Raw genomic sequence first — 24,366 nt, forward strand, 5'->3', positions numbered from 1 at the left:
GGACGGGAGACAGAACCCGGTATAATAAACGAGGCAGGGGCGACGGTAGAGATCCCTGCCCCATGGAGACACGTTTAAACCCCATATAAGTGAAAAGACTAAAATACCCCCTATTATATGTATACACTATATATGAAATTGTGAGAAAACTCTAACCGTCACTTTCAAAATTAAAAATTCAGTCACTCAAATCCTCTCCTCTCGGTCTCTCACAAACGCACATCCCAACACTCTCACCATTCACCACCATCGACCGCCACTGCTACCTCCCACCCTCTCAGTCCCTCACAGCCACCTCTCACCCCCTCTGTCAACTACTGCCACCTCTCACGGACTCTCGAGGCCACCGTCATGGCGTCACTGCTCACCACAGCAAGGAGTGCATCGTCTTCCAGTGTTCACTGTCTTCGCGTCGAAGCGTGGAGCGTATTCTCATCGTCACGTCCTCGCCAGTTACTGGTCTTCACTGGTCTGTGCCTCCATGGACTCTCAAGTAAGTCAGTTCTGTGAACTCTTAAATTTTCATTATTTACTTTGATTTTGAAGCATTTGTTAAAATTTCTATGAGTTAGGTTAATTATAATTTATATTTCCGATTCTGATTTCTATGATTTATGTGATTCTCTGTGGATTCTGTAATTTATGTAAATGTTATAACCTTTTATTCAGATTTTTTATTAATTACATAGCTTAATTATAATTATAATTTATATTTCTTTGTGACTTTTGTAATTTATATGTTTTTTGTGACGTCTGTGATTTATTTTTTTTTGCGAATTATTCTGTGTATTGTTCCCTGTAATTTGATTTATATGATTTATTGTGGAGAGTTGTGTGTATGTGATTATAGTTTTATTGTTTTGTGATTTTATAGAATGTCTTTCTCTGATACATTGAGTAATACTCTTGAGAAAAGTCCTCCATTGGAAGAACCTATAGCCATTAACGTTCCAACTACTTAAGAAGCTCCTCGATCTCAACCTCACGAACCCTTAACCAATACGACAGCTACCAATGAAGGAACAACAAACTCTACAAGTGGTATTCAAAAAAGGAAGTTAACCTCTGAAGTGTGGAATCACTTCAAGATTGTAAAAATCAAGAGAAAATTAAAGACTGAATACAATTATTGCAAATCAAAGCTACTTGATGACCCAAAATAAGGATTTTCGCACTTGCGTGATCACTTCAAAACATGAAAGTTTCGCGCCACTAGAGATATAAGACAATGAATGATGAAGACAACTCCAACAACTAGTGGGGAAACTGTTGTGGTTGGTGCATATACATTTGACCAAGAAAATAAAAGGAAAGAGTTATCTATTATGATTTGTCTTCACGAGTATCCGCTATCTATTATGGACTACATTAGCTTTAGACAGTTTTGTAATGCTTTGCAACCTCTCTTTAATGTGATTACATGCAACATTTTGAAAAGTAACATCTTGAAGCTCTATAATGATGAGAGATCGAAGAAAATAAATGTTCTTGAGAGGAATAAAAATCGAGTTGCAGTTACGACTGATATATAGACAGCAAGCAACCAAAACAAAGGTTACATGGCGATCACAACCCATTATATTGATGATTCTTGGAAATTGCAAAGCCTTCTTTTGAGGTAATAATATTAAATATTTAATTTTGTGAAATGTTTATAATTAGAATACTTCTAATATTCTTTTTATACTAAATTGTCATTGTATGTTTATATATATGCCGGTTCCCTACACGGTTGAGGTACTTTTAGAGGTGCTGGTGGATTATTTGATGAATTAGAATCTTGATGGGAAGGTATCCACTTTGACTATTGATAATTGTAATACTAATGATGTTATAATTGAGAATATTTTGACTAAAATGTCACATAGAAACTTTATTTGGGTGGTAGATTATTTCACATGCGATGTTGTATGCATATATTAAATTTGATTGTCAAGGATGGGTTACAACTTATTTCACATACTATAGAAAGGGTGAAGGATAGTGTCCATTATTAGACTGCAACTCCTAAGAGAGAAGAAAAATTTAAGAAAACATGTGTGCAACTTAAAATATCCTATACAAAATTTTTTTGTCTTGATTGCAAAATTAGGTTAAATTTAACCTTTTTTATGCTTGAGGTTGCAATTACGTATAGAGATGTGTTTGAAAGATTTTCATTGTGTGAGAGTCAATATAAATCTTTGCCTAGTGATAAGGATTGGGATATGACGAATGAAATTTTTCAAAGATTGAGGGTGTTTTTTTATGTGACTGAATTATTTTTTGAAATAACCTATTCTACATCAAATCTTTATTTTCCTAAAGTTTGTGTGATTAAGTTGGCTTTGATGGAGAAAATTGTGAAAATGAGATAATTAAAATGATGCCTACTAGCATGATAGCTAAGTTTGAAAAGTATTAAGGTGTGATTAATACAGTTATGGCTATTGTGACTCTTTTGGATCCAAGGTACAGGATGTATTTATTGATTTCTTTTTTCATAAAATATATGGTGAGATGGAGGCATGTGTTGCAATTGGTCAAGTGAAAAATATGCCATCAGCACCATCAATTCCTTCAAGTTCAAAGGGGAGGAAGTTTAGTCATGAATCTTGGCAGGCTGACTTTGCTGTACATGTAAATGAGGAATATGCATTTATTAATACAAAGAGCGAGTTGAATTATTATCTTAAAGAGAGACTAGTGCCATGAATGAACATGATTTTGATATCTTAAATAGGTGAAAGTCAAATTGAGCGAAGTTTTCTACTTTGCAAGCTATTAGTAGGGATTTTTTTGGCTATTCCTATCCCTACAATTGCCTCTGAGTCTTCATTTAGTACGGGTGGTCGATTTGTTACACCACATCATAGTAGGTTGCACTCGGATATATTAGAGGCTTTAATGTGTAATCAAGATTTGCTTTTGAATGAACTTGGCACCACAACTCACATAGGACTTGAGTGCTATACAATTCATAATATTGAAGGAGATGTTAATGTAAGTAAACTACTAAATTATATACAATATACTATTTTTTCATATTATTGACTTATTGTTGAGTTATTATATGATTTTAACTTTAAATTGTTTTCTTTTCGATGTAGGATTCAAGTAAATCGGTGTCTACCATCACTACCATTATAAGATAAAAGAAGGATTGAGAATTATGTTTTTACAATGTGATGAAATATGTTCGGTTGTTTATGGATATGTTTGGTTGTTTATGAATATGTTTGGTATCAAGTATTTGTTGGTTATTGCTATTTAAGTCGTTGAAGACTATAGAAATTATGTTTGTAATAACGATTGAAGATTATCTTTATTTTTTAATTTTTTCTATTTTTTTTCATTTTTTTGTTTTTTAATTATTTTTTTCAAAAATCCATGAAGGCCTAAGTCCCCGACGGGTATGGGGTCCCCGTTACCTGTTGCGGAGATGGGGCAGAGACCGGGATAGATAATGGAGGTGGGGACAGGGGTTGGTGCGGATTTTATGACCACAAATTAACCGGCAAGTGCACTGGGTCGTATCAAATAGTACCTCAAGTGAATGAGGGTCGATCCCACGAGGATTGATGGACTAAGCAATAATGGTTAAGTGATTTACTTAGTTAGACAAATAGAAAAGAGTGTTGAGAGTTCAAATGCATCAAACAGTAATTTAGAGAATTAATAAAGGAAGCAGTAAACGGGTTGTGAAATATATAGAGAAAAACAGTTAAGGTTTCAGAGATAATTATTTTCCGGATTAACTTTTCTTACCAACTATTTTATTCATGCAAGATTCAATTCATGGCAAACTATATGTGACTAAACCCTAATTTCTTAGACCTTTTTAGTCTCCTCTAACCTTCATCAACCGCCAATTCCTTGGTCACTTGATTGCAATGAGAGGGTTAAGTTCAATTCTAGTTTATATGCCACAGAAATCCTAATTACCCAAATATAAGAGGATTATATGTCATGTATCCCGTTAAGTTGAGATAATTAAAAATTTAGGAGAAATTATTTTCAAGCTGTTGTTCAGGTAAAGAGCTTTTCCAAGTTTTACAAGAACTCAAATAGAACAAGGGTCATACTTCTGTTCCACCCATATTCATAAGATAAAGAACGAAAATAATTCTTGAAATTCAAATCAATACATGAATTAAAATAGAAGAGTAAGAGTATTAATCGATAGAATAAATAGAGCTCCTAACCTTAACAATGGAGGTTTAGTTGCTCATGGTTCAGAGAGAAAACAAGGATTCTGAAAAACTATAAAGTGCGGAATGAGGTAGAAGAGAAGAGAGTTCGAAGGGCTGATTCTTTTCCCTTTTATATCTAATCCTAATTAATGTCAAATATATTTTTTAAAACTAAATAATATATTTTCTTATTTTAAAATAAAATAAAATTTTAATCAAAATTAATTAAAATCTTCATGCAGCTTCTTATTCTGCGTGGGGACCACGATGTAGTAATGAACTGGCACCTAACTTGGGAAACTCCAAGTTAGGTGCCACCCTTGCAGTGCCTCCAGGGAGTGCTTTATGTTGAATTGGCGCCTAACTTCACAAGAGTCCTGTTTCTTAGAGTTTTGCTTCTTCCAGCGCCTAACTTGGGATTCTCCAAGTTAGGCACCACTATGCCAGCGTGCCTTTGAAGAAAGGGTAAGCTATTATATATCGTTGAAAAGTCTTGGGAGTTAGCTTTCTAATGCCATTGAAATCACATTGATTTGGATCTTTATAGCTTAAGTTATTTCTATTTGAGTGCAAGGAGGACGGGGTTGACACCATCATTCGCTTTCTTCCTTTTCTGCTACAAAACTCTGTCAAATCCATCCAAATGCTATCTGAAATAAATAGAAATTACAAACAACTCAAAGTAGCATTCATAGTGGCTAAAGGTAATTAAATCTTGATTAAACTTAATAATTCAAATGCAAATTCACTAGGAAGAGATATGAAAGATGCTCACGCATCAGGGGTATGTCCCCAACCCATGGGGACCCATTGCCATCCCTAGGTCAAGTCGATTTACATGTTTATGCAATTTGGAGTCATGCAACTAGACATTGATTTTGTCTTTCTTTGAATGTAGAATTTTCTCTTCAAGTCTACCAAAGAAGATTCACCTCTAAAGGCCACAGATTTTGGGTTGTCCAATTTCATAAAATCTGATAAGGGAATATGTTTATGCTAATAATTTGTTTTCTTTACTTTTTTTCCCTTTTTGTATCAGATATGTTTTGTTGTCTTTATTTGAAAGTTCTAGTTTCCTCTTTAAAAATAAATTTCAGGTAGGAGCTTTCAAGATATTGTTGGTAGTGCTTACTGTGTTGCACCAGAAGTGCTAAAAAGAAGGTTTGGACCTGAATCAGATGTATGAAGTATTGGTGTGATTACATATATTTTTCTTTGTGGTAGACGCTCATTTTGGGATAAAACTGATTATGGTATCTTCTAGGAGGTATAGTTCATCACATGCAATTTACGTTGTATTTGTTATCTATTCTTGTTTTTTTTTTTAACTTGAATAAATTTTTTACTTTTCTTGTTTACCCAATTCTGATAAATGAAAATTTTGTAATAACGTTTTGTCTATAATAAATAACCATATCATGCAGTAATTTTGCAAAATTTTTTAGTAACTTCTGTTCTTCATCTTAAGATTTTCTTTTGATGACAAATGATTAGGAAAATAAAATGTTCCCTTGGATGTTAGAGCAGATATTTGGAATATCCACAACTGAACCGGCAAGTGCACCAGGTCGTCCAAGTAATACCTTAGGTGGGTGAGGGTCGATCCTACAAAGACTAATGGACTGAGCAACAATGGTCGACTGATTGGATTAGTTAGGTAGACAGAAAAGTTGGTTTGGTGATTTGAAATAGCATCAAACAGTAATTCAAGAGTAAAGAAAGCAATTAAGAGAATTAGTGAGGAATCAATAAGAGAAAACAGTTAAGGTATCGGAGATGCTTACTTTCCCAGATCAAGTTCTCTTACCAACTATTTTAATCATGCAGGATTCATTTCATGGCAAACTGTAATTAACAAAACCCTAATGTCTGAGTGATTTAGTCTCATCTAACCTTCATCAACTGCCAATGTCTTGGTCACTTGATTCCAATTAGAGGGTTAAGTTCAAATCTAGTTTATGGCCACAAAAACCCTAATTACCCAAAGGTAAATGGATTATATGTCACGTATCCAGATTAGTTCAAGTAATTAGCAATTTAGGAGGAATTTACTTTTAAGCTGTTGCTCAAGTGAGATCCTCTTCCAAGGGTCACAAGAACGCATATAGAATAATGATCATACTTTCGTTCCATCCAGATTCATAAAATGAAGAACGAAAGTAATCCTTGAAACTGAATTAATATATTAATTAAAATAGAAAGACAATAGTCTTAATCTATAGAAATAAACAGAGCTCCTAACCTTAACCAATGAGGTTTAGTGGCTCATGACTTATAAAGAAAACAAGGGTTCTAAAAAGTGTGAAAGTGCAAAGTGAAAAGATCCTCTTGAAGGGTGAATATTTTCCCTTTTATATCTAACTTAATTTGATTTGAAATTAAAATAAAATATTAAATCCTAAAACTAAAAGATATTGTTTGTAAATAAAAATTACAAAAATAAAATATAACTAATAAAAGCTAAATCTACTTGAAGATGCTTCATTGATATGGGCTTGGTTCCGATTGTCAACTAGCGTTCAGCGCCCAAGGAGGCAGAAACGTCCTTGAACTTGCAGTGTTGATGGCGCTAAACGCCAGCTGGGCATTTAGCGTCCAAGGGGGACGCCTCTAAATCTTCTCCTTTTTGCACAAAACTTTGCCAACTTCCTTTGAGTTTCACCTGAAATCATAGAAACACTAAAACATCTCAAAGTAGCATCTAAAGAGGATTTTAACACTAAAATATAATAAAATTTAATTAATTCAAACTAAAAACGATTAGAAACAAGAGGAAAATGGGTACAAGATGCTCACGCATCACAAGACCAAACTTGAACTATTCCTTGTCCCCAAGCAACTAAAACAATATAAGACCAAGAAAAGAGGAGAAAAATGTCTAAGGCTTGAATATTCATTTAAGCTCATGTCTAAGTACTGAGTTGGACTAATGACATCCTAATTCTGAATAGGTTTGACATCTCACTATCTTTTGAAGTTCAGAAATATTGATGTCTTTCAGTACAAGAACTCGAATGATATTATGGATTCTCTTTCTCTTGAAGCTCTGTTTGATCCTTCAACACAGCTTTTTCTTATCTTTTTCTTGGTGCTTCGCACCTTGAGCCTAGTTGTCACTCTTTTTGTCTCAGCTTAGCTTGACACAAGAATACCACAAGCACTTAATTGAGGAACTCCTCGAGTTCTAATTTTTCCTTTAACTTTCTCTTAGTCAGTGGTACTTATAGCCTTTGGCATACTCTGTAATGACATTTGGTTATGACTCTTGGTGCTCTGTACCAAGGGTTACTTGACACATTCACACCACAAGCATATGGTTAGGGAAACCACTCTTTTGAGATTTAGATCAATTTTTGACCCCCTAACTATTGATGCAGAGAGCCTTGGAGCTTTCTTTTTATTTTGTTTCTTATTATTTTCTTTTTCTTTTTGCTGCTTGTTTTGCTTCAAGGATCAATGTCTTACTTGGTTAGAGAAACCATGCTATTTTTCTAGGTAAAGAACCAATATTCTTAACTTCAACATCAAATATACACTGTTTATTCATATACTCAGAATTAAAGATAATGCCACCACATCAAAGTAGCTAGAAAAACTCATAATATATAACTCAAGCCTCATGCATTTTACGATTTCTTTTCTTTTTCTTTTGATTTTTCAACCTCAGGGAGTAATACATGAGACATCTTTCAAAATAAGCATAAAACAAAATAAATAACTAAACTATAAAGCAATAAAAGTCTCTAATGATCATGCAAAGACTCATACAAGTAAATAAAAGGAAACAAGATAAAAATACTAAAAAATAGAAAATAAGCAAAGCAGATGATAAAAAAACTCAACCACCTCAGTCATGGCGGCTTCTGCTCCCTCCAGGGAATCCTCTCTAGCGCTTCAGCTCATCTATGTCGCGCCTCTGCTTTAGCTGCTCCTCCACTAGCTGATGGAGGAGGGCTGAGTGGTCCTGATGCTCAATCTTCAACTAATCCACATAAGATGTCAGCTCTCCAATAGATGTGGTCAAGTGGTCCTAGTAGTCATGAGGAGGGAAATAGAATCCCTGCGGCACCTCTGGAAAGTCCTACTAAAAAGATGGGGTACATATAGGGAGTGGGAAATGGTTTGGGTAGTGTGGGTAAGGGTGGGAGGGAAAGAAAATTTGAATGTGGTTAATCAGAAAGAGAGATTCATAGGAATGATGTGCTGATTGGGTGGAGTAGGGGGTAAGTTAAAAAATGTATGGAATTTGATAGGTTGATGGGAGGTGATGTTGGGATTTGGGGTGGATGAATGTAGATGAGAATGTGGCTAAGGGGGTGAGAGGGAGTGGGTTGAATGGTTAAATTGGAAGGGGTTGGGGGGGGGGGGGAGATTGCATTGTTAAAAGCCTTCCTCCAAAATGGCCCCTCTTTTTTTTTGGTCGATTCATTGGCGCTAAATGCCCAACTGGCGTTTAGCGCCCTTGGAGGTCTGAAAAAGGATCCTTTGCGGGCGTTAAATGCCCACCTGCCGTTTAACGCCAGCTCCTGCTTCCTCTTCTTGGAATTAAACACCATCCCTATGTTTAATGCCAGCTCCCCTTGCTCCACTCCTGGCACTAAACACCCAGCCTGACGTTTAGCGCCCAATCACTTCGAATCAACCTTGCTCTAGGGTGTTCTGTTCTTCCTTCTGAGTCCTCCTGTCACTATTCTAAGAATTGTGCATGATCACGAACAAAATTAAACCAAGGAAAAACTATGAAAAACAAGGAAAAATTAATAAAACTCAAATCGAAATAAAAACTAAAAGATACTCTTGGTTGGATTGCCTCCTAACAAGCGCTTATTTACCGTTACTAACTTGACTGTCAGCTCCTCCAAGTGCGCGGACGCGCAAAGCACGCGTACGCATGGATAGAAGAATGTTGGCACTTCAACGTTGAGTCAAACGTCGATGACAGCAAGCAAAACTGAATTTTAATAAAAATGTTTGATTCAACGTTGGCCATCAAACGTGGACTCCAACGTGAAGCACCAGAACTTAGCACACTCAAGTAAGGTTCCTCTCAACAGCAAGGAAACCCATTAGAGCAACTTCAACCCAATTCAATTAAGGCCAAAAGCCCAATTCAGAGACTGAAGAATCAATGAAAGGAAGTGTATAAATAGCTTAGAATTCAAGTTTATGGGGAGTTTTTTTTTGGGACGGAGATTGAGACGAGACTTTGTTAATTTTCATTTTCTTTGTAATTTAATTCTGCCATGCATCTTTCAATTCCGTTTTCCATTTTGAGAGTGATGCGGCAGAAATTGGTGAATTAAAAATTATTAAAATATATACGTTGGAAGTATAGTTCTTAACTCACCAGAATTTTACTTATCAATTTAGAAAGGTGTCACAGAAATTTAAATTTAAAATACTAGGAGTATGAATCCCAGGTCGTCTCCCAACGAGTTGCAGAAAAGTGTACTATTTTATTAATCAGATGTTTTCAAAAAGGTTTGAGTTGAGTAAACAGGGAATTAAATTGGAGAATTTGAATAATGTAAATAAAAGCCTTGACTGGGAGTTGATTAGTTGGAAGCCCCATTAATGTTGGGGAACTCTCTAGATTAATTGATAATTAAAGGTTATCCTGTTTAGTTATCTCTTACTAGGTAAGGGAAAGTCAAACAAGTTGGAATGCTATGTCCGTTCACAAGTTGCGACCCACTTAATTAAAAGGGATTGGGGTTAGTGACTAGAGGGCAATCCAACACTAAACCCAATTACAATCTTTCTTTTAAGCCTTCCAACTCAAGGGTTCCTTTCAATCAACTCCCCATCAAGTTAGGGAACTACTCGCTCATTAAGAATGTAAAATTCATAACATGTGAAAAGGAATTAAAGAAAGACATTGTAAATAAAAACCAAAATAATCAATTAAAAATGAAAGTAATCCTTGTATTAAATAATCCTCAAAATATTCCAATGGTAAAATTAACAAAGCAAAGGACATGGAAGAGTAAAGCCAAGTAAAGAAAACGAACTAGAATGATGAAGTCTTGATGAGGTAATAACTCTCCTCAGTATCCCAATGCAAAAAGTGATAGAAAAATAAAATCCTAAAAACTATGAATGTAGAGAGAAAAACCTAGAGGAGGAGTAAAAACTAGATCTAAAACTAAAAACTGTATAGAATGAATTGTTCTCCTTGGTTTCTGCATGTTCTCTGGCTCTAGTCTGCTGTTCTGGGCTGAAAACTGGGTCAAAATAGGGCCCGGAATTGCCCCAGCGAATTTTGCAGATTATGCAGATCGCGCACGTTACGCGATCGCGTCATCCATGCGGACGCGTCATTCGCGTTTTTCCTTGCCACGCGTTCGCGTCGTCCACGCCTCCGCGTCACTTGTGCTTTTCCATTCCGCGCGGTCACGTGAGCCATGCGGCCGCGTCACTACGATTTCTCCTCTTTCGCGCGAACGCGTGAGCCATGCGGCTGCGTCACTTCTCGCTAGTTATTGACAAACCCCCAATTTGACGGTTTGTTTTGTATTAAGTTTAGAGTGTTTTGATAACCTTTTGTCACATTTAGCCTATGAATTAGCATGGTTTTGTTATCTCTCCCATATTTGTGCTTAAGTGTAAAAACATGCTTTTTAAGCCTTATTTAAATGAATTCTAGTTCCTCTTTGATTCCATAAGATGCCTTGATGTGTTTGCTAGTAATTCCAAGATTGAAATAGGCTAGGCATGGATCAAAGGAAGCAAGGAAGGAAGCATGCAAGTGGAGAGAAGCACAAAAAGCCAAAGAGTTGATCTCGGCCAAGCACGCGTACGTGCACAAGGCGCTCGCGCGCACATCACAGAATTAGCCAGGGACGCACACGCGTACCGTGCGCGCACGCGTCGTGGTCCGCACGTGGTTCTTTTATTGCAACACGTGCCTGGCGATTTTGGAAGGTTTCAGCAACCAACTTTGGCGCCAAAATGCATATAAGAGCCAAGGATTGAAGGGGATTGACACACATTCACATCCATAGACTAATTTTAGATCTTTAGGTAGATATTTTTAGTTAGTTACATTTGTAGAGAGAGAAACTCCAACTTCTCTCTAGGGTTCATCTTCATTTTCTCAATTCTCAACCATTCCTTGGTGAGATCTATTACAACACTCAATTTACTTTGTTCATGTTGTAGATCCTCTTCTCTAGTCTCATTAGTGTTTGTAATTGTTCAATTCTCATAAGTCTTAGATTCAACTTTGTTGTTATTGGATTTTATTGATTCATTGAAGATTTCATTTTTCATTGTTGTTCATTGTTGATTGTTGTTAATCTCTTGTATTGAATTGCTTTGATCCTAATTCGTTTCTCTCCATTTTGCTATGTCTTTCATTCTTGCTCTCCAAGTGTTTGAGAAAATGCCAACTTTAGACATGGAGTAGTATCCCCTCACTTGGCCTAGTGGTCGAGTCATTGGAGACACTTGAATAATGGATGTCAATTGTTGATTAAGAATTGAGGATTGCTAATTGACTTGGAGTGCACTAAAGCTAGACTTCCCCAGGGTAAGACTAGGACTTGTGACTCAAGTTAGTTACTTTTACTTGACTTTCCTCTATAATTAGGGGTTGACTAAGTGAAGCAACACTCCTTTGTTATCACAATTGAAGGAAACTATAGTGATGGAACTTCCAATGTTCAACCTTGGCCAAGGTTTTTACTATTGATTGATTGTTGTTCCCTTTTTTTAACACTTCTAGGCCACATTCTTTAGACCACAAAAGACCACTTAACCAATAGCATGCATCCTTGTAGCATTCCTAGGGAAGAACGACTCGGGACTAATACTCTCGGTTATAGATTGTAGATTTGTTTGATGATGGATTTTGCGTCGGTTTAGACTATACTACGATTGATTACTTGATAATTTCTATACCGGCAAAAATTCATTCGTCAAAATGGCGCCATTGCCGGGGAATGCGCATGAGTGCCATGTTTTTGGTTAATGTAAATATGTGAATATTGTGAATATGTTTGTCTTTTGTTTGTTTGTTAGTTTTTGTTAGTTTTAAGATCTCTATTGGTTTTGTTTCTATTTGTCACTATGAATTCTCGTCCTTGTGGTTTTGGATATGACTATGACTACTTTGTAGGCGATGAAAACTTGAATGATGGCTCACATTATGGGATAGACGAATTCTCAGGAAGGGAGCCATATCCATATGAGCAATCACCATGGCAACCTTCCCCTTCAAGTTACTATGATGGTAATCCTTCCTATAATGCATATCATCCCTATGAACATGATGATTCTTATCATGGTTATACCTCTCAACCACCACCATTCTATGCACCTTATTCTCAACCCACATCTTACTTCCACCAATTGCCTACATATGATCCAAATCTATATTCCCCCTACGCATACCCTTGCGACGATTATGAACAAGCAACCCTTGAATCACCTCCACTCCAACATCTTTACCTTCCAACTCAAATCCCCATGAATGATGCACTTGGTATCATTCTTCAAGAGCAAGAAGAACTCCAAACTGCCTTCACTAGTTTCACCTCTACCCTCCAAGAATTTACGTCCCGTATAATTCCACCATCTACCAATAACCAAAACAACTTCCCACCTCAAAGCTTTGATGAATCCTCTTTCCAACCATATCATGAATTCCCCTCTCCGCCACAAACCTCCATGGAAGCATATCAATGTCCATTAATCCAAGAGCAATATGATCCTACTTATGTTAGTAAAGCAGAACAAGAATTAAGGGATCGTTTCAAGGAAGAAATGGATCGACTTCAAGCAACCATCCGTCAAAAGATAGATTCTTGGGATTCATATCACAACCGAAATGAGTTCACGGGTGATTGTGAGAAAGCAACCAAAGAGGGAGGTATGAGGGAGACTTTAGAATCTCAAGTTGAGCGCAAGGAATTGGAGTATGTATTACAACAAGCGGAGGTAATGAAGATTGTTGAAAATAAAGAAGTGGAAGAAGACCTAGAGGAGGTTGAACAAGAAGGACGTTCCATCAACGAAAATAACTCTACATCAAGTGACAATGGTGATCTTGTTGAAGCTTTCCCCATCGAATGTGAAATCAATGTTGAGGAGGGTGCGCAACCTCCAACACATAACTTGATCAATGATAAAGGTTTGAAGGAAGTTAGCAAACAAGAAGAATTTAAAGAAAGTTATCCAAAGATGGAAATCATCATGGAGGAGCCAAAGGAAGTGGAACCTACAATGTCAAGACCATTGGATACCTTCCTTGCTAAGTCGCCGTCCCAATCACAAATTGAGTGGGTAATCATCTCATCCTTTAATTCTCTTGGCCCATATCAATATGCATTGTTAGAAACGGATGGCCAACTTAGAGCTCTTTGTGGGCTAGAGAGTAAGAACGGATTAGATGTCGGTGGACAATTTGAATCAAGGTGCATAAAGGATGGAATATCAAACTTTGAATCTCAAAGGTGGAGTGAAGCCAAATTCAATGGGATTAGGATGATGAGTACGAGTTACAAGGAGAATTCAATAAGTTTGTTACCTTATTGGAAGCATGAAGATCAAGAAGAAAAGGAGTTAACAAATAAAGTATGGGACCCCGGAACATACATAGACCACTATCAACTTAAGGGCCTTGCTACTTGCTTAGGCCCCCTTGAAGGCCTTGTACGTTTAAATTGGGATCCCGGAGGCTATTGGAAGTGCAAGCACTGGTTGGGATTCGAAGAAGAGTTTAAGCATAAGCCACCCTAGCAAGGACTTCACCAAATGTCCAACTTAAGGACTTTAACTAAAAGTGCTAGGTGGGAGACACCCCACCATGGTAAACTCTTTCCATACTCTTTTAATTTGGCTTAATAAGTGAATTGAGTTACCATTGTAGGTAGTTTTTCATTTTTAGCTTGTTTGTGTACATTAGTTGCTAGCATATTAACATGTATGTTGTGCTTAGTAGAAATAGAATAAACCTCAAAACCAACTTGCATTTTAGAAAGTGTAGGTTTTTGACTAAATAAGGAGTTGTAGGCACCATGGGGAGTCTTTGGGCAAGTAGAGCTTTTAGGCATTATCCTAAAAAAAAAAAAAAGAAAAGGGGGTGGACGCGCGCGCACCATGTACGCGCACGCGTCCATGTGTGGATGCACCACGAGCCACACTTCCGAGAGTTGGGCCGCCCTTGGGCAAACATTATGCCTTGAGCCCAACACGATCCACGCAGAGGTGCACAACGTGCGTGCGCGCCGTTTTTAAGAACATGGACATTCACGCGGACGCGCACCTGCTGCGCCCGCGCCGAATTGCTGCTGCAATTGATTGAGCCAAACCCCAGAGAGTTGAGCCATTTCTGGGCTAGCTTTAGGCCCCAGGCCCAACTCGATCTGCGCGAGCGCACGCATTGCGCCAGCGCGCCTCATCACATTCCGTCAATGCACGCGGACGCGCACTTGCCACGCGCGCGTCCCTTGCGTGTTGCCACCAATCTAGGCCACAGACCCGAGAGTTGGGCGTGCCTCAAGCCCATTCTAAGCCTCAGGCCTAATCTAATGTACGCGTGCGCGCACTGTACGCGCACGCGCCCTTACCTGTTCTGCCATCCACGCTAGAGCGCACTGCACGCTCACGCGTGGATCTCCAATTTTTCTCACTGCGCGCGGACGCGTACAGGCCGCGTGCGCGCCGATCTGATTTCGCGACTTCCAGGCCATTCTCCAGAGAGTTAGGCCTGAGTTGGGCCAACTCTAAGCCCTAGCCCAACCCCATGCTCGCGTACGCGCACTGCACGCACACGCGTCTCTTCCTATTTTATACATCCACGCTCAAGCGCTTTGTACGCGCACGCGTAGGTCCCAAGTTTCATCAAGGGACGCGGACGCGCATGTTGCGCGCGCGCGTCGATTCAAAATGCGGGATAACCCTAAGACGCGAAGAGCGTTGCGCCGCAGCGCACTTCTCCCCCTCCCCAATTTCATCTTCTTCGTTTTCTCTCCTCCAACGTCCGTCGCAGCAGTAGCGCCGGCCACCGCCGCACTACCTACCTCCGCCACTGTTCCCACCAACCCTCTCTCTCTCCTCCACTCACCCTCTCTCCACTTCCGTCTCTCAGTCTCACCGTTGTCCGCGGCCTTTACCGCCGCCGTTCCACTATTATCGCCGGCGACTCTCAACCAACCCACTCACCATTCTTTCGCCTTAAGTCATTCCTTATCTCTGTCTGTCCGCCACAGTCACCGCAGCAGCCCCCACCGCCACTCCTTTTCTGCCACTCCCCGCCACCGTCCACGGCGGCGCAGTTCCTAGCACTATTCCGCCCCCATTTTCCTTTCCTTTCTTAGTTCCTCTCTGCCCCCAGGTTCCTGCTCCATTTCTGTTACTTTTTTCTATTTTTCCTTTCTACTGTTCGTTTTGATTAATTACTGTAATTGCATGTAATTAGTTTGCTTTCAAATTTTGTATGTTAGGATTAGTTAGAAATAACTGCGGTTAGGTAGCTAGGGCTGGATAGAGGATTCTAGGCCTGATAAGTGCTCCGTTCGTGCATAATTGCTGTCTGCTTATTTGGATGTTGTATGCTAATTTTGGACTGATTTTGTGCATTTCATGCTGCCTGAATGCTATACCACTGTCACTTTGCCTAATTGATGTTGTTTTCTATGCTAATTGTGCTAATTTGCTATCCGGGAACGTCCAATTTTAAGCCGAAATGCTGCCCGATTTTCAAGGAAATTAGTTTCATTTTGAGCTTTATTTCAAATTTGGGCAACTTTCTATTTCCTTTTGACTTCCCGGATTTGCACAATCATTGTGAACATGAACCATATCTTTTCTTTTCATTGCGCATAAATATCATCATATCACTAATCCACTTTTCTAACTCACTAATTTCTTTAACCATCTAACTTCCGCTCACCTTTAACCCCCTTTAACAATTCTTTCAAAAATATGATGATATTATTGCCTTTTGATTATGAGTTGTTGATTTTAATGAAGCTTGCTTTCTTGGTTTACTTGTTCACTTTTGCATATTCATTGCAACATCATGATTACCCTTTGATAATTGTATCCTGAACATGCCTTCTTTGTTACATGCTAAATGTTTTATATATTCTATCATATTTTTCAGGATGTCGGATAAAGGCAAAGCCATAGCCACTGCCTCCAAGAAGAGAAAACACTCTACCCCCGCCATTCCTTCCATCTACAAGAATTATGCCAAGAACCCATTAAATGATGTAGACAAGGAAAATCAACAGTTACCTTCTACCAATCCAGACAAGTTCCCCAATCTCTACTGTGAGCTCCGGTTTTCTAGATATCGAACTACAAAGTTGAACATTGAGAAGAAGCTGCTCCTCCCTACTGATGTGAGACGGTCTATTACCGGTCGGATCCTTGAGTTGGGTATCGACTTTGTTGACCGGGATTTGGGGGATATCAATGTATCTTGGGTGAAGGAATTTTACTGCAACTTCTTCCGTCCCACATTGGATTCGGTTCAGGTGCGGGTTAGGGAGATTATGATTACTGAGACTGCGATTGAGGAGGCCCTACAGTGCCGGCATGTACCTGATGAGCTGTGTGCCCATCAGTAGGCGGAGATAGCCATCCACAGCATGACTTTTGATTATGAGGCACTCAGGACTATTATTGGGTTACCAGATGCCACATGGATTATGGATGCGAACAATACCAAGCCGAAAGGGATGCTCTTTACTCATCTGACTCGGGAGGCCAAGACTTGGCAGATGATATTCGCTTGCTATGTCCTGCCTACCACCCACTTCTCAGAGATCCCTATGGAGATGCTCCTACTTATTGGGTATGTTATGGAGGGGAAGGAGGTCTCTTTCCCTAGACTTATCCGACAGTGTATGTGGCCGGCGCATATTCGTGGCCTACTCCCATTTCCTACATTGGTCACGAGTATGGCGGCCCTAGCTGAGGTTCCATGGCTGGATGATGATGTGCGACCACCACCCCCTGATGCTGATGACAGGGAGGTTACTATTCCCTGGGGTGGTTGGGTGCATGAGAGACCACTTGCTAGACGCCGCTCTCGGGCTAGAGCTGTCGTGGGGACACCTTCACCATCAGCCCCTACAGCTGCCCCATCATCCTCTACAGCTGCAGCTCCTCCATCATCTACTGATCCACCAGCAGTCCCTGAGCCTACTTATCTCCTGGTCCAGCGTCTTTTCCGATTCTTAGAGCGCGAGCGACGCCATGTCAGACGCCGTTTAGATCGGATGGACCAGGCACTTATCTCTTTGGGTGCTGAGCTACCTCCGCTTCCCGATTCTCCGGCCTCCGATGAGCAGGATCATCAGGAGGAGGATGCGGAGGCGCCAGTTCAGCAGGATGCCCCTGACACTACAGAGCCACCACAGACTCATGAGGATCCGACCCCACAGCCAGAGCCTATCGTTGTACCTCCCACTGATCCTCCGGTTTAGCATCGAGGACGATGCTTCGTTTTAAGTGTGGGGAGGGCACCGGTAGCATTATTTGGGAACTGGTGAACTTTTCGGCCTAGTTATCTTATTTTGCACATCTTTGTATATATTTTGATGCATTTCTAGTTTGCTTTGGATACTTTTATTGCTTATTTTGGATTTTAGATATTTTGATGCTTTTGGATATTTTTAGATGCCTTTGATGATAGATCCCGTACTTTTAGTTGGATTTTTCTTTATACATTTTTGTTTATCTTTATTTTTAGTTGTGGTTGTGATTAGAAATCATACTTTGAATTGCAAAATACTTAGTCACCCTTTTTGCATAAGAAATTGGTTTTAAGTGAAAAGGAAAGGGTGAACTAAGAAAATTTTTGAATTTTTCAATCACAACAATGCCTAGTCAAACATTGAAAGTTTCCAAGAAGTTTAAATATAGGGCATTAACCCAATTGATTGAAAGAAAAAGAAAATTTTTGGTAAAGCTTGCTTGAATTTCATACCTTGTGAAGCATGTATTGAACTAAGAACACAAGCTTGTGAGACTTGAGCCTATTGATGTGGTTACATTTTTTAACCACCTATCTTCCATTCTTGTGTGAAATTGCTCTCTTTCTATGATTGTAATCCTTGATTTGCTTGATTCTATATGTCCATTTATTTCTTGTATTTATGCATTTGTATGATTGAGGCCATTACTTCATTAGCCACTTACCCAAATAGCCAACCTTTTATTCTCCATTGTTAGCCAATTTTGAGCCTATGCTTAACCAACTTATTCTCAATTTAGCACATTACAAGCCCAAGGCGGAAAACCAATAAAAGTCCTTGTTTGGATCTTTGATTAGCCTAGGCTAGTGAGAGTGTTTATTATTCAAAATTGGTGAGGCTTGGGAACATTGGATGGGAAAAAAGGGGTAGTACACTTTCATGTTTAGGAATTGGGTACATACTCATGTATTGATTAAATGAATAGACCTTATGCATTGATGTTCTTGTATATAGTTTGACAAAAGAAAAAGAAATGAAAAGAAAAAAAAAAGATAAATAAAAGTGAAAATGAGAAAAACAAAAGAAATGAAAAGAAAAAAATTGTATATGGAAAAAGAAGGGAAAATAATAAAGAGGGGACAAAATGCCCCAAAGTGAAGTCAATAAAAAGGAATCAATGCATAGCTGTTATGAATCAAATAAGGATGCATGAATATGTAAGAAAAAGTGAAGAATGGGTAGTTAGAGTAGTTTGAACTTGTATAGGTCATTATATAGTTAGGTGGGGAAGTCTATGCTAATCAAAGATTCAAATCCTAGTCCACTTAACCATAAATGATCCTACCTTGACCCTAACCCCATTACAACCTAAATGAAAGACCTCATGATGAATGTATGCATGCATTGAATAAATGTTGATTGTTAGAAGAAAATCAAATTTTGGAAAGCTTGATTAGAAGAGAATTGAGTGAATTGACCCTTAAACACTTGAGTGAATAGAGCGGATACACATCCGGTGAGGGTTCAAAAGTTCAACTACAAGTGTTCACCCATATTATCTATATTCTTGCAAGTTTAAACCCTTTTTGATAATTCAATACAATTGTGGTTTGGAATTAATTCCTATTGCCTAGCCTTTGTACTTACACATGTTCTTGGGAATCGATTTGTTTGAATTAAGCATTTGCATTTGCTTTAGGTAGTTGCATTTAGATAGGACTCATATAGTTTAGTTGCATTTAATAAATGTCATAACCCTTAGTTCCTTCTTAATTTAGCATGAGGACATGCTAAGGCTTAAGTGTGGGGAGGTTGACAAACCCCAATTTAACGGTTTGTTTTGTATTAAGTTTAGAGTGTTTTGATAACCTTTTGTCACATTTAGCCTATGAATTAGCATGGTTTTGTTATCTCTCCCATATTTGTGCTTAAGTGTAAAAACATGCTTTTTAAGCCTTATTTTAATGAATTCTAGTTCCTCTTTGATTCCATAAGATGCCTTGATGTGTTTGCTAGTAATTCCAGGATTGAAATAGGCTAGGCATGGATCAAAGGAAGCAAGGAAGGAAGCATGCAAGTGGAGAGAAGCACAAAAAGCCAAAGAGTTGATCTCGGCCAAGCACGCGTACGCGCACAAGGCGCTCGCGCGCACATCGCAGAATTAGCCAGGGACGCGCACGCGTACCGTGCGCGCACGCGTCGTGGTCCGCACGTGGTTCTTTTATTGCAACACGTGCCTGGCGATTTTGGAAGGTTTCAGCAACCAACTTTGGCGCCAAAATGCATATAAGAGCCAAGGATTGAAGGGGATTGACACACATTCACATCCATAGACTAATTTTAGATCTTTAGGTAGATATTTTTAGTTAGTTACATTTATAGAGAGAGAAACTCCAACTTCTCTCTAGGGTTCATCTTCATTTTCTCAATTCTCAACCATTCCTTGGTGAGATCTATTACAACACTCAATTTACTTTGTTCATGTTGTAGATCCTCTTCTCTAATCTCATTAGTGTTTGTAATTGTTCAATTCTCATAAGTCTTAGATTCAACTTTGTTGTTATTGGATTTTATTGATTCATTGAAGATTTCATTTTTCATTGTTGTTCATTGTTGATTGTTGTTAATCTCTTGTATTGAATTGCTTTGATCCTAATTCGTTTCTCTCCATTTTGCTATGTCTTTCATTCTTGCTCTCCAAGTGTTTGCGAAAATGCCAACTTTAGACATGGAGTAGTATCCCCTCACTTGGCCTAGTGGTCGAGTCATTGGAGACACTTGAATAATGGATGTCAATTGTTGATTAAGAATTGAGGATTGCTAATTGACTTGGAGTGCACTAAAGCTAGACTTCCCCAGGGTAAGACTAGGACTTGTGACTCAAGTTAGTTACTTTTACTTGACTTTCCTCTATAATTAGGGGTTGACTAAGTAAAGCAACACTCCTTTGTTATCACAATTGAAGGAAACTATAGTGATGGAACTTCCAATGTTCAACCTTGGCCAAGGTTTTTACTATTGATTGATTGTTGTTCCCTTTTTTTAACACTTCTAGGCCACATTCTTTAGACCACAAAAGACCACTTAACCAATAGCATGCATCCTTGTAGCATTCCTAGGGAAGAACGACTCGGGACTAATACTCTCGGTTATAGATTGTAGATTTGTTTGATGATGGATTTTGCGTCGGTTTAGACTATACTACGATTGATTACTTGATAATTTCTATACCGGCAAAAATTCATTCGTCAATTATCTCCTCAATTTCTTGTGTTCCTTCCATTTTTTGCTAGCTTCCTTTCCACTCTCCAACTCATCCATGCCCTATAAAGCCTGAAACATTCAACACACAGATTACGGCATCAAATGGGATAAAGGAGAACTAAAATGCATAATTAAAAAGTCTCTAGGAAGCAGTTTTCAACCATGTAATATTTTCAGAAAGGAAATATAAATGCATGCTAACTTAATGAATAAGTGGGTAAGGATCATGATAAAACCACGCAATTAAACACAATATAAACCATAAAATAGTGGTTTATCAACCTCCCCACACTTAAACATTAGCATGTCCTCACGCTTAATTGAAGGAGATAAGATAACTAAGTATGAACATGTAGAAACTCATGCAATGCATTGCAACCTATATATATGAATGCAACTATATGATTCTTGCCCACTTGATCAAAAGTAAATAAGCTCTTCAAAACAATTACAAATCAAATTCCACTAATTCTATCATTATACAGTAAGACAGATAAAAGTGCAAGAAGATATCTCATGAAAGCAGGGAACATGGAAATTCAAGCATTGAACCCTCACTGATGATGTATGTACGCTCTAATCTCTCTAGTGTATAGGGTAATCACTCTATCCTTCTCTAATCATGCTCTCTAACTTTTGTTTTTCTCCTAACCAATCAACAACAGTTAATATGCCAATGCAAACATCATGAGGTCTTTTCAAGGTTGTAATGGGGCCAAGGTAAGGGTAGGGATACATATATGGTTATGTGAGCTTATAAATTGAATCTTTAATTAACCCAAGCTTTAACCCAACCTATATATTTTATATAACCTTAGAATTCATACCTAGCTACCCAAAACTCACTTTTACATTCCATACTCATGTATCAATTTTATCATATGTGCATTGATCTTTGAATTTTTAATTCAGCATTGGGGTAATTTTTGTCCCCTTATTTATTTATTGATAATTTTTTTTATAGACATAAAAATAAATATAGCCTATCAATGCACATAGATTTTTAATTCTTATAGTTTCACATGAGTAGGTATCCACATTCCCGTTGTATTATCATGACACATTCCCTTAATAACTTTTGTTCCCACAAATTCCCATACTTAACTAGCATACACAATTCTATCTTAAGCTAACCAAAGATTCAATTTGGGATATACAATTGTTTTTTTTTTCGCTTAAGACTAGTAATGTGGTAAAATATAGAACAAATGGGATTTAAAGGCTCAAAGTGGTTAATAAAGGTAATTAAAAAAAAGGGTAGGCTTAATTTGGATAAGTGAGTTTAAACAAATAATGGCCTCAATCACATGCAAGCATATAAACATAATAAATATTAGACATATAGGATGAAACAAAATATAGATTACAATCATAGAGAAGTAAACACACAAGAATAAAATAATTATGGTTAAATAATGTAACCATGCATAAAGGCTCAAATCTTCACAGGTCGTGTGTTCTTTAGCTCAAAAATCATGTTCCAAATACAGTTTCAAGCAAATTTATCATAAAAGTTTTGATTAAAATTAGTGAAATTTTGTTCCAAAGATATCTTTTTAGAAGAAACTTATTGTCTTTTCAATCAAGTAGAACATGCATGCAACTAACCTATTACTATGCAATTTATCCTATTCTATAAAAGAAAGAAAATCTAACTAAAATATCCTAATTTATTGGTGCTAGGGAAGAGAAATTACCTCCGAAAGTCAGGTACTGACCGACCTCCCCACACTTAAGGCTTTGCACCGTCCTTGGTGCCATCTATCAGGAACAATGGTGGGCTGGTGGCAGTGTCTCCACAGTCGGGGCCGTCATGGCTCCCTGTGCTGGTGAAGGAAGTGGAGTCCGGGGTGTCTGAGTCTCTGCAATCTCCTCTAAGCAGCTCCCTGAGGTGTTTGAATCGGCGTTGGTTGCGGCGCTCTCGGAGCTTTTCTTTCTTTTCATGTTGGTCCAACCGCTTCAGTATTTGATGCAGCAGTTGACTAGTAGATGGTGGAGGAGCTGCAGCATCCTCTGTGGACTGGCTGGTAGTGGCAAGCTGTGGCCTGAGATATCTCCCGTTAGGGACATACTGATCATCCCGTGGAAGAATGACTTTGGTGTCTCCAGCTCTGTAGGATACTCCGGCTGCTGAGATAAGATTAGAGACCAATGAGGGGAAAGGTAGGTTGCCCGTGATCTGCACATGTTCCATAGCATTCCGGATATGTCTTGGTAAATTAAGAGGCTGGTCTGTGAGGATGCACCATAGTAGAACGGCCATGTCTGCCGTGAAGGAGGACTCATGAGTACTCGGGAAGACGTAATGGGACATAATCTGTGCCCATACATGAGCCTCTAAGGTGAGTGCAGAAGCCGAGATTCCCTTAGGATGGGAACGATGGTATCCGAAGATCCATTTACTGCCAGGTCGAGCGATAACTCTGAGAACAACGTCCCAGTCAAATGTGTATGCCTGGCGCTTGATTGTGGCTTTCTGAAAGGCGTCCAATCCTTCTGGAGCAGGTGGGAGATCTAGGGCTTGCTGTATGGTCTCTTCTATAATGGGGACTTGCTTCTGGCGTAAATAGACGGACTGCAGAGTCGGCAGGTGGAAGTTGGAGTAGAACTCAACAACCCGAAAAAGATTAACCTGTCGTGGCTGTCTTTGTAAGAATTCCCAATGTCTTTGTGCAATTTGTGGCTCAACAAATTCAGCAATACGAGGCGGAAGGATAAGAAGGTGTTCATTGTTGTAATTTTGAGCTGCTAGAATAGGAAACATCTGCTCACAGTAGCGATTTGGGAATCGTGCAGTGTCCTTGGCTGGGAAGGCTCTCTCTTTTTCATCAACCTTGATAATCCTTTTAATTCTTTTTGTTGAGGGTTTGACTGCGGTTGAAGAAGGCTCTGCCACTAATGCTCTCTTCGTTCCTTTCCTTGCTGTGGGTTTAGGGGTGGCTTTCTCTTTGCCTTTCTTGGTGGCCATTCTGAAAAAGGGAAGAGAAAGTAAGTTAAATCCAAAGAATTAAAGCAAGGAAGGGGATGGAGTGAGTGATAAATAGTGTACGGTAAAGAGGAATGAAATAAACACATGGTCATGACAACATGTGAAAAGATCATGAAAGAAAATAGAACAAGTGCATGATAGGGTGAGTAGATGCAAGATGATTATTGGCATGCCGACAAGGGCATGAGTAGCATAGATCAAGCATCACTTCATAACAAACTAACATGTTTGTATTGGAAATTAAATTTAATTAATAAAATAGTAAAGGAAATTTGTGAAAAACATGCTTTGAATAGTAGGAAGTATAATACAGAAGTGCATAATGCCATATGGGCTTTTCCACAAACACATAGCATGCATGGTAAATAAGGTATAGAAAGTATTAAAGCAAACATGCAAGCAACCCTTTAAAGAAAATAATATATAATCGCCAAATAATTTGCAACAATCCACAAGCATATAATGAGGAATAATAACTCAAATAAATTTCTAACACCATGTAAAAAAGAAA

Source organism: Arachis hypogaea, chromosome 1, assembly GCF_003086295.3.
Source record: "Arachis hypogaea cultivar Tifrunner chromosome 1, arahy.Tifrunner.gnm2.J5K5, whole genome shotgun sequence".
Lineage (NCBI taxonomy): Eukaryota > Viridiplantae > Streptophyta > Magnoliopsida > Fabales > Fabaceae > Arachis > Arachis hypogaea.